The sequence below is a fragment of the Amblyraja radiata genome, chromosome 24, assembly GCF_010909765.2.
Source record: "Amblyraja radiata isolate CabotCenter1 chromosome 24, sAmbRad1.1.pri, whole genome shotgun sequence".
NCBI lineage: Eukaryota > Metazoa > Chordata > Chondrichthyes > Rajiformes > Rajidae > Amblyraja > Amblyraja radiata.
In genome coordinates this window covers 30,050,750-30,062,835 of record NC_045979.1, presented here as the reverse complement: position 1 = coordinate 30,062,835, position 12,086 = coordinate 30,050,750, and the positions used below count along the sequence as shown (strand labels likewise).

The 12,086-nt window shown below is 41.9% G+C and overlaps 1 protein-coding gene across 4 annotated transcripts in view; it reads right to left on the bottom strand.

The window, feature by feature from the left end:
- cttnbp2nl (CTTNBP2 N-terminal like) overlaps positions 1 to 11,843 on the bottom strand; it is a 56,208-nt gene extending 44,365 nt beyond the window's left edge. For 3 of the 4 annotated variants that reach the window (XM_033042805.1, XM_033042808.1, XM_033042806.1), the window contains exon 1: positions 11,772 to 11,843. The gene's annotated coding sequence lies outside the window, so the exon portion shown is untranslated. Of the gene's footprint in view, positions 1 to 11,686 lie in introns of all 4 variants that reach the window. The other variant, XM_033042807.1, reaches the window with a different exon arrangement.
- Positions 11,844 to 12,086: the final 243 nt, after the last annotated feature.

Genomic DNA, 12,086 nt, shown 5'->3' with positions numbered 1-12,086 from the left:
GGGAAGGAAAGGCCATTAAAATTGAAGAATCGCAAGTGATTCAGCACAGAAGCTATTCACTCACATCTGACTATTCCCCTCCCACAGTGCCTCCCTGCTCCAACACTTCCACCCCTGCCCCTCTTTTCAATCTCACATATGCTATTTTCAGGGGCACAGAAAATGCTCCTAAATCCCACAAGTTATAAAGTGTAGAATGTCACATTTTTGAAAAATTACCAGAAAATTACTTTTGGAGATCACAATCAGACAAAACCCAATCTGGTATCTTAGTCAATTACAGATCATGTCTCCGAGGGCAGATAGAACAAACTTGAATTTATGGCAATCAAATAACTTTACCACTTCTGTAACAAGATAATAAAAATGGCAGAATATAAAGTCAGATGATTGACTATTTTCAGGCACAGCAGTGACTCACTGCCCAGCCCATCACGGGTACTGATCCCCCCAACAATGAAGGGGTTTACCGGAATCGCTGCCTCAAAAAGCCGGCAAGCATCATCAGAGACCCACACCGCCCTGGCCACACTCCCATTTCACTCCTGCCATCGGGAAGAAGATACGAGAGCCTGAAAACTGTAACGTCCAGGTTCAGAAACAGCTTCTTCCCTACAGCCATAAGGCAATTAAACACTACAACCTCCAAACAAGGTCTGAACTACATAGACGGGTGCATTTGTTCTGTCCTTTTGCACTATTGTTGTTTGTTTTCTTATATACCACATCAGACACCAGTCTGAAGAAGGGTCACCCATTCCTTCTCACCAGAGATGCTGCCCGTCCCGCTGAGTTACTCCAGCTTTTTGTGTCTATCATATATATGTACACACACACACACACACACACACATATATATATATATATATAGTTTATTATATTGTTTACAGAGTACTATTCACATTACATATTCTATTATGCTGCTGCAAATAAGAATTATTGTTCTGTCTGGGACATATGACAATAAAATAATCTTGACTCCTATTTGCAAGTCCAATTTTACCTCTTCACAACAACAAAGAATTGTTGTGGGATTTCAGCTTCACAGGACTCAAGTTCGCACTTCCTCTTATGTTTAGCACCATTTCTGCTGTAAAATCACCTCACCACAATAATGCTCACAACTAATTAGAAGTTACCAGACAGTGTTAGAAAAAAAGTCTACCATGCCAACAGCTGGAAACCGTCACAGATTTGCACTTTTCTATACCATAAAAATTGAAAATATAGCTTAAAAAAATTACTGAAATGAGCCAGGAAGTTATCTTCAGATAAATCCATTCTTGAGCCACACATTTAAGTAACAACATTGCCATTTGCAGCAACTGGGTGTACAGTGAAAGAAATTGACATAAAATGCTGGAGTAACTGAGCAAGTCTGGCTGCATCTCTGGAGAACATGGTTAGGCAATGTTTCCAGTTGACACCCTTTAGACTTTAGAGATATAGTGTGGAAACAGGCCCTTTGTCCCCCTGAGTCAGCGCTGACCTGCAATCACCCCACACCCCAGTTCCATCCTGCATACTGGGGACAATTTACAATAGCCAATTAACCTACAAGCCTTTACGCCTTGAGAGTGGGAGGAAAACACCCAGAGAAACCCCATGTGGTCCCAGGGAGATTGGGCAAACTCCGTACAGACAGCACCCATAGTCAGGATTGAACTCCGGTCTCTGGATTTAGATTTGGGAAGCATGATCAGTGCGTCTGCAGATGATGTGAAATTTAGCAGAGTCATAGAGCTACACACACCAGGGAAACTGGATCTTTGAGATAGTCTGGCTGAAATCGACCTTCAATCCACCTCATCCATACTAACCAAGTTGTCTAATCAAGCTAGTCCACTTGCCCGACCCTCGCTCATAAGGGAAGGGGAATTAAAATGGGTAGCTGCCAGAGACCCTTTGTCTTCTATCCATCTCTGTCCTTTGTCCACCAATCTGTTAATTAAAGACCCCCCCACATATAATCACCCTATTTGTCTCACCTCCACAACTCTTCCAATTTTCTTCCCCCCCCCCCCCCCCCCACAAGCAGTCTGAAGACTTCCCAACTCAAAAAAAAAATCCTGCCCATATTCTCCAAAATAGCTGTAAAAGGATATAAAAATGTATCTACCATGCCCTCAATCAGATATCTGTGGCCATATCAAGCTGTCTGCAGAATGTAAAAGACTAGATGTTACTAAATGCTGAGGTTCTATCCATTCCCAGTTCAGTATAGATCTGGGCAATGTCCATTCAGTTGGACATTTCTGTACCAGCTGCTCCTCTTAGAAAGATTTGTTCTGAAGAACTCCTTTGGCCAAAAGTCAATTAGGTAGAGGTTTACACGTATTGACCTTAAGACCCCAAAGGGAAGGGAAACGGTGGATTCTTATCAGCTGCTTTCTTGAGCAGCCAAAGTCAATTAGCAATGTGCCTCATCACAAGAACTGAACCACCAGGGCAGCATGGTGGCACAGCGGCAGAGTTGCTGCCTTACAGCACCAGAGACCCGGGTTCGATCCTGACTATGGGTGCTGTCTGTACGGAGTTTGTACGTTCTCCCTGTGACCTGCGTGAATTTAGTCCAGGAGCTCTGGTTTCCTCCCACATTCCAAAGACAGACAGGTTTGTAGGCTAATTAGCTTGATAAAAATATAAATTGTCCCTCGTGCGTGTGGGATAGTGTTCGTGTGCGGGGTTCGCTGGGCGGCATGGACTCGGTGGGCCAAAGGGCCTGTCCCGCACTGTATCTCTAAACTAAACTTTCAAACTAGTACCAAGAACATAATTGATTGGTGGTGAGAAGTCCATCAGAACCTTTATGCACACCTAGAATCTCATGGGCTAGAAAAAGAGCAATTGGCACAGTTGCACGGGGGGGGGGGAATTGACCAACATAACCTTGCAAGTGGTATGCAAAATGAGGTAGAGGGATTCATACAAGCGTGAAACACTTACACAACTCAAAAGGCGAGACATGTCACACTGAATTGATAGAGCACAAATTGCTGATTTAACGTTTTAAACACTCAAATACCAGATTACAGATTTTCTTTGAAATATCGAGCAGTTCTAAAACTGTGAATGTTTGCAATTGTAACAAGGAATGAATTGTACGCACAGCAGATATATTTTGAAGAGTTTGCTATTTGTATGCACAGGAAGTGGATGGAGAGGATAGTGTAATGACAGAAGTCTGTTGTCCTGTTCCCTTTTCTAAATACTCCCTCTGTCACCATGGTATGACTGGGCTTCTGCACACAATTTAGGAACTTAATGAACTGCAAATATAGGGGACTAGTTGCCTATGTTTATTTCCCCAATAGAGAATAGGCCACCTCAACAAATACTTCATTGACTCTTATTTTCCTGTGCTTTGACTTAATTGGTTTCCTGAATAAAAAGCTGCTCTAAACAAAGGGCCCCAATCAGAAAGGAGCCAAATAACACACTTTCACTTCAGTAAGGAAAAGTGGATCTATAGTGTGTTGGAAGGAACTGCAGATGCTGGTTTAAACTGAACATAAGACACAAAAAGCTGGAGTAGCTCAGCGGGCCAGACAGCATCTCTGGAGAAAAAGAATAGGTGACGTTTCGGGTCGAGACACTGCTTCAGACTGACTGTAGCATTATATAATGATCAGGTTATGTCATAAGTGATAGGACCAGAATTAGGCCATTCGGCCCCGTCAACTCCACTTTACCATACAATAGACAATAGGTGCAGGAGTAGGCCATTCGGCCCTTCGAGGCAGCACTGCCATTCAGGGATCATGGCTGATCTATCTATCCCTCCTGACCCCATTCTCCTGCCTTCGCCCCATAATCTATAGTTTTAGTCTCTGTAAAGGTTTCAAATTACAGTGAGAACGGTTAAAAATATCTAGCAGACAAACTGCAAGTAATTCACTGGAATAACTATTTACAGAAGTCATCCCGTGCCCCAAAACATTCATTTCTTCATGATGTAAAATAATGTTTTCTGTTCGGGACAGTCAAGTATGTTTTTGAAAAAAGTGAAAAATGTGACTAATTATCTAACCTCCGGAATTGGTAGCTGAAAGTAACTCGGCTTGAAAACAATAGAATGCTTAAGTCCTTCATTGCCGACCATTGTTCCTCTCTCTGCCTTCCTGCCACATCTGATCTTTTGCGACCTTGATGCAGCTGTTCTTTACCGAACACAGCAGCTCTTTGTCTGCTGCATAATAAAGTGTAGTTTATTGCTTTCCAGATTTAATTTATTCTGCTTCAAGTAAATTTAATAGAAGTGACAAGTTAATTAAGGCATGTTCAATCCGAATCCAATAGCCTAATTCTGCAAATTATGCCCAAATCAAAAAACTGGAGCACAAAGTCTGAATTTAAACCATTTGCCGTGTCAGGTTGTTATAACCGTCACCTAAAATTTGTATTCATTTTCAAAACAAGATCAAATCATATGTGTAACAAAGCCATTACACTGTGACACACCAAATGTTGACCTTTACAATTTATACTGACCAAAATTCACTGATATAGTATGGTTACAATAATGTACTTTAATGGTATTAACCAGTGTTATTATTTCTTTGTGTAGCAAGGAACTGCAGATGCTGGTTTAAACAAAAGATAAACACAAAAAGCTGGAGTAACTCAGCAGGTCAGACGGCATCTCTGGAGAATAGGAATAGGTAACGTTTCGGGACGAGACGTTCTTCAGATCTGAAGAAGGGTCTTGACCAGAAACGTCACCTATTCCTTTTCTCCAGAGATGCTGTCTGACCTGCTGAGTTACTCCAGCTTCTTTTGTCTATCTTCGATATAATTTCTTCACTGGCTTCAAGACATAATGAAGAGGATGCTTTAATAAGCACTTCATCCCCCCCCCACCCCCACCCCACCCCACCTCCTTCCCCCAAAAGTAAGAGGCCTTTCTGAGAAAGGGAACAAGGTACTACAACAATGGAAGATATCAAGCAAAATAAGAACAGAAATTTCTAAACACGAAAGCGCACAAAGTTTCTCATACAAAAATAGCGATGCACATTTTGTGCTTTGATTTAAACTAACAAGATAACTTATGAATAGTGTAGGAAGAAGGAATTGCAGATGCAGGTTTATACTGAAGATAGACACAAAAAGCTGGAGTAACTCAGCGGGTCAGACAGCATCTCTTGAGAAAAGGAATAGGTGACGTTTTGGGTCGAGTCCCTTCTTCAGACCCAAACTGTTACCTATTCCTTTTCTCCAGAGATGCTGTCTGACCCGCTGAGTTACTCTAGCTTTTTATGTCCATCTTCAACTCATGAATAGTGTACAAAAGACTGGAATAAACAGCCCAAATATATTAAACATCCAAACATTTGTATGAAGTAATCTGTCACAGAGAATTAAGATTATATTTATATCCTTATACATTATTCTTACACGCTACCCTTTATATCGACCAACACAACTTAGGTATGTCTTCATAAGTCTTTATGCCAAATAGAATTTCTCTCCACAGATATTAACCAACGTAAAAAAGCCTTTCAATAAACAAATCAAGGTGGAAATATTTAGTGGACAAATCCTCCAATACAGAACTGGAAAAGAGTTAAGTATTATTCCACTGAGATACAAGAGACTGCAGGTGCTGGAATCACGAGTTTGAAGATGAGTCCTGACCCAAAATGTTATCCGCCCGTTTGCCTGCCAAGTTCCTCCAGTAGTTTTTTGTTTTTTTAACTAAAGCATCATGCAAATATAAGCCCGATCAACGTTCCACTTGTAGCCTAGGACAAAATGGAAATGCATTAAAATGGCCAAACAGATTACAAAAATAAAACACGCATCAAACTTGTAAATTTGATAATGTTATCATGATCCTCTAAACTTGGGCATTACCAAGTCATTTAGCAATGCGCTACAATTAAAAAGGCATGCATAATAAAGTTTATATCAGTCTCAAGAAGGGTGCCGACCTGACATATCACCTATCCATGACCAACAGAGATGCTGCTTGACCCACTGAGTTACTCCAGCACTTTATGTTTCACTCAAGTACCAGCATCTGCAGTTGCTTGTGTCTCAGGGTTTAAATCAGGCCATTGATCATTCTGCCTTTCAGCTAGGTTCCATCTACGCTTCATGCTGCCTCGGCGAGTCCACCAGCTTTATAAAGGATGAGTCTCACCCCGGACACTCCCTCTTCCCCCCTCTCCCATCAGACAAGAAGTACAGAAGTGCAAAAATGCATATCTCCAATTTCAGGAAGTTTCTACCCAGTTGTTATCAAGCAACTGAACCATCCCATCACCAACCAGAGAGTGGTCCTGACCTAACATCTACCTCATTGGAGACCATCGGACTATCTTCAATCAGAATTTATAATGCATTAAACATTATTCCCTTGATCTGTATCTGTACACAATGGGTGGCTCGATTGTAATCACGCATGTAATCTTTTCGCTGCACGCAACAAAATAACTTTTCACTGTACCTTGCTAAACTAGCTAGCAATTGGAAACCAATCACAGGCATGACAGCCTAGAATTTGCTCAAGTAGGAATTCCTGTGGCATTTGCTACAAGTTGTTTACTTTCTTCAGTTATCAGCCAGTTATTCTGGAATTACATGTGGTTGGAAAAACAGACTGACATTGACGGAAAATTACAACAGGAATCGAGAAAAGGAGAAATAGATCTAGCATATTATTCACAGAAAATTAAATAGAGAGTAATATGATTAGGTCTGTGGAGAAGAAATAAAACATTAAAAATATGATTTAACATATCTCCAGGAACCATAGGGCAGCACAAAGGCACAGCTGCTGCTTCACTGCGCCAGAGACTCAGGTTCGATCCCGACTCCGGGTGGCGTCTGTGTGGAGCCTACGACACATTCTCCCTGTGACCGTGTGGGTTTCCTCCGGGTGCTCTGGTTTCCACCCTCATCCCAAAGGTTTGCAGGTTTGTAGGTTAATTGGCTTCTATAAAATTGACTCTAGTCTAGTGTATAGGATAGAATTAGTGTATGGGTGATTGCTGGTCGTTGCAGACTCAGTGGGCCAAAGGGCCTCACACTGTATCTTTATTTTTTAAACGTGATAATGGTATCACAGTAAATTAGTGGGCATTGCCAAAAAACAGGGAATGTGTCTGTAAATTAAATGTGTAAAACTAGTGTGTGAACCTCCTATGAACTTGATGGACCCTTTCACACAAAGGGTGGTGGGTGTATGGAACAAGCTGTCAGAGAAGGTCGTTGACTATCCAAACGTTTAAGATTCAGTTGGAAAGGTACATGAATAAGACAGGTTTGGTGGGATATGGGCCAAATGCAGGCAGGTGGGACTAGTGTAGCTGGGACATGTAGGTTGGTATTCCATGCTGTATGACTGAAGGGACTGCTTCCTTGTTGTATCTCTAAACTATTTGTCACCTGTAGCAGCTGAGAGTTCAGTTCCACTTCTATGGGTCTGTCATTTCAGAACCATGAAGTGCTGTATTCAGTGTTCTATATATGCTTTGCAACCACTCGATTTCTAAGCAGAGTTTAATTCATATTTGCAGCACTACCTCCACAACCTTTTTGCGATTCAAGAGTCAAATTGACAAGAGTGAGTTCATTTTGAGAGGCCAATGATAGAAAGGCGCAATTCATCCAGAAATTTTTAGCAACGGGCATTTACTTCTCCAGGTTAAATGACTTTATTTTCCTTGCATTTATTAAAAGAATGTATCCCTTGAACGTATTATTTTACAAAGCAATTCTGAGCAAATAAATTTACTACACATCAACAAACAGGTCTTCATTAGCTCTATCAGTTTACATTGAATGACTTGTGGAGGGGCAAGAAATGACTAGTATGTTTAGGTTTAAATGTACCTCTGAACAACATTAAATGATTTCCTAAAATTAGCAATCGCAGAGTTTAAAATATTCCGTGTTCTTTTGTTTCACACTGATGTAAAACTCAATAATTTGATGTCAACAACCTACAGCAGCAATTATTGACTAGAAATTTATATTGGGTTGTCCTTAAAAATATTGCATAATTTCCACACGCAGTAATTGGGGCACTCAAAAACAAAATATCATTGTGGCAATTTAAAATGCAAATCAAACCGATGCAATGAATTACAATTATCTTTTTATATTTTAATGCTGTTTTCTCTCAAATAAGAATATCAACAGAGGGGACAACGAGAGAGGCTTTTGGAGATTTGCAGGGTCAATTATTCATGTCAATAAGTTATAGAAGCAGAATAAAGGGCCTGTCCCACTGTACGAGGTAATTCAAGAGTTCTCCCAAGTTTCCCCTGATTCGACCTTGGAGAATTACGGTAATAGCTGCTCGTAGGTACTAGGGGCTCTCGTGGACATTTTTCAACATGTTGAAAAATCTTCACGAGCTTACCGCGTTTCCCGAGTACCTGCAGTTAGCGCTACGAGCCGCTAAGAGACGCCCCGAGCTCCGACGTACCCGCGACGTACATTCTACGTACTTACCACGTGTTTGATTTTTTTTTAAACTCGGGAGAGTTCTTGAATTACCTCGTACAGTGGGACAGGCCCTTTAGGCTATTTAGCTCATCAAGTCTACTCCGCCATTCGATCATGGCTGATCTATCTTTCCCTCTTAACCCCATTCCCCTGCCTTCTCCCCATAAACCTTAACACCTGTACAAATCAAAAATCTATCTATGTGTAGGAAGGAACTGCAGATGCTGGTTTAAACCGAAGATAGACGCAAAAAGCTGGAGTAACTCAGCGGGACAGGCAGCATCTCTGGAGAGAAGGAATGGGTGATGTTTCGGGTTGAGACCCTTCTTCACACTGAAGAAGGGTCCTCCTTCTGAAGAAGGGTCTCACCTGAAACATCACCCATTCTTTCTCTCCAGAGATGCTGCCTGTCCCACTGAGTTACACCATCTTTATGTGAAGAATCTATCTGTCTCTGCCTTACAAATATCCATTGACTTGGCCTCCACACCATTCTGTGGCAATGAATTACACAGATTCACCACCCTCTGACTAAAGAAATTCCTCTGCATCTCCTTCCTGAAGGAACGTCCTTCAATTCTGATGTTATGATCTCTGGTCCTAGACTCTCCCACTAGTGGAAACATCCTCTCCACATCCACTCTATCCAGGCCTTTCACTATTTGGTAAGTTTCAATGAGATCCCCCTCATCCTTCTAAACTCCATCAAATAGAGGCCCAGTGCCGTCAAACGCTCATCGAATATTAGCCCAGTGCCATCAAACACTCATATTTTGTTAACCCACTCATTCCTGGGATCAATCTCATAAACCTCCTCTGTACCATCTCCACGCCGAAACATCCTTCTTCAGATGAGGCCCAAGACTGCTCACAATACTGGCACAAGACGATTATTAGCGCAAGATGAATGACAGTATAGGTTAGGTTAATTCTAATTCGTCATGTTGGTATCCTTAACTACCCCTCCATGAACAGCGTTCAATTATATGACTGATAGCCACCAATTAAACAACAGTCTCATCCAAAAAAAAACTTCAAGTGCAAAGAATGAATGATATAAAGCAATGTTACTCAGAATTCTGCCATTTCAAAATTGACACAGATGGATAGTCCTCTCAAATGTATATTCATGAGCTTATTACCGAAAATGTGATCACCTCCCTGTTACTATACAGCACAGTGACAGCCAAGCACAACGTGATTAATCAATAAATAAATGGACGTGAGTAATCAAATACATACACACACACAATAGACCTTAAATATTTAAACAGGACAATTGATAATTACAGATAAAAAAGTGAGTCAATATGATTCAGGCTATTAATCATCCCATGTACTATTACAGATTAGATATGCAAATTAAGAATTTTCTCCAAAAAAAATATTCCACTCAAAAAACAAGGGAATACCCAATTTGCTTCTGCAATTAATGGTTCTCAAAGGACATTTTTAACAAATACCATTGGTGCTTCAATAAATTATGATTTTTTCCTTCACTTATTACAATAGAAAATGCATTTGCAAACAATGACGCACCAGTAACATAAGGAACTGGATTAATTCCTTTCGAGGAGTTATTTCCTCAAATTCAAACAAAAACGTGTTTTTTTATTTTGGCAAGGATGCTATTTGTGTCTTCCCTCCGACCCCAAAATGTCTCATCATTAATGGCTCAAGGATGACCCAAAGTTCTTCACCCTCTGAAGAACGTTTCAAGTGCTCGTGGGAACAGAAGAACTTTGTTGTATGACAACTCCCAAGTCACTTTAAAAAGTGCCTTACACGCTATTTAGGTACTTTCAAAATATTATTAATTATTACATGGTAATCACTCTTTCTTAATTGACCCCACCAACAAACATGTGTTCTTTAGGTGTTTGGGTCTTGAAGGATGACGTCTACTTGAAACACAAAGAGGGTGGCACGGCGGCGCTGCGGTAGAGTTGTTGCCTTACAGCAGCAGAGACCCGGGTTCAATCCTGACTACCGGTGCTGGGTGAACAGAGTACGCGCTTGATCCCTCTGACCATGTGGGCTTTCGCCGGGTGCTCCGGTTTCCTCCCACATACCAAAGACGTAGAGATTTGTAGGTAATTGGCTTTGGGTAAATTGTCCCTAGTGTGTAAGAATATGCTGGCGTACGGGTGATCGCTGGTCAGTGCGGACTCGGTGGGCTGTATCTCTAAACTAAACTAAAGCTGGAGAAACTCAGAGGGTCAGGCAGCATCTTTGGAGACCCTCAGACTTCATTGGAGACATCTCCGACTATCTTTAATCGGACTTTATCTTGCACTGAACGTTATTCCCTTTATCCTGCATCCGTACCCTATGGACGGTCGGCTCCATTGTAATCAAGTATGGTCTTTCTGCTGACTGTATAGCACACAACAACAAAGCTTTTCACTGTACCTCGGTACACATGACAAAAAAACTAAACTAAAATGGGGGGAATGGACAGATGATGTTTCAGGTCCAGCCCCATCTTCAGACCGAAGTAGCACCTCAACCAGAAATGTCGCCTGCCGACATTCCCTCCACAGATGCTGCCTGACCCACTGAGTTACTCCAGCATGTTGTGCTTCACTCAAGATTCCAGCATCTCCAGTTCCTCGTGCCTGTATTCAATGACTGTTAGGGCGAAGGAAGTTTTCCATGTCACTGATTGCTCCTCATCTGCTCAGTACACTCACCGAAGCCTCCCCCTCACTTGGCCAAATGCCTCAATTACCCAAAACCCAACTCAGGATTAAAGAGCGTGGTCCAAACCCAAATTCAGGGAAAGAAATCTGAGGGGAATCCCTGAGAATGAATGTTAGTTACATTTTCATTTTAACCTAAAAAAGGTTTTCAACCACACACTACCACCTAGAAAAAAAGTATTCAAACTTTTCTTACAGAGTAGAAAGCTACAGAGAGAGAGAGAGAGAGCTGGAGAGATATGATGAAGGGTAAAACACACATTTACAACTTGTAACGTTTCAAATTGGATTGCAATTCTTGATCTCTTTTGATCCAATTTTCTATTGATCTTTTTTTTTCCTATTGAATTGTGCCGCCTCGAAATAAAAGCCTTTAATCAAGAGAAAATGACTGGGAGGAGGAGGAGGAGGGGGGAGAGAAAAGAAGAGAACTTATAAAGTGCAGGAAGAAAAAAAAAATAGAGAGTAAAATATTCCTCAGAAGGACTGGGGGTAAAAAACATGATCAAAATCCACTCAAATTTTACCTCATAAATCGACTCGAAGCATCGAATTCTTGCAGTGGAGGTGAAGGGGATAGTTTAGAAGGGGGTTTTTTAAAAAGAAACTTACATTTGAGGCTCCTCTCTGTCGGGCTCTTCGTGTTGAAGATTCGACTCAATCTCAGCTTCTGGTCTCTTGACTTTTTTTTCTTTTCCATCCCCTTGTCCTCCCGCCCCTCCCCCTCCCCCCCGTCACTCGCGGTGACTGGCGGCGGCCCGGGCCAATGGGTGGCGGCGGGCGGGTGGGCGGGACGCGCCCACGTCCCCGCCCACCCGCGCATGCTCGGGGCGGCGCTCCCCCTTTGTCTCCCCGCCGTCCGCCTCTCGGTGACGTCACCTCCGGAGAGGTGGGCTTTCCTCTCACAAGGATGGCGCTTGATGCAAG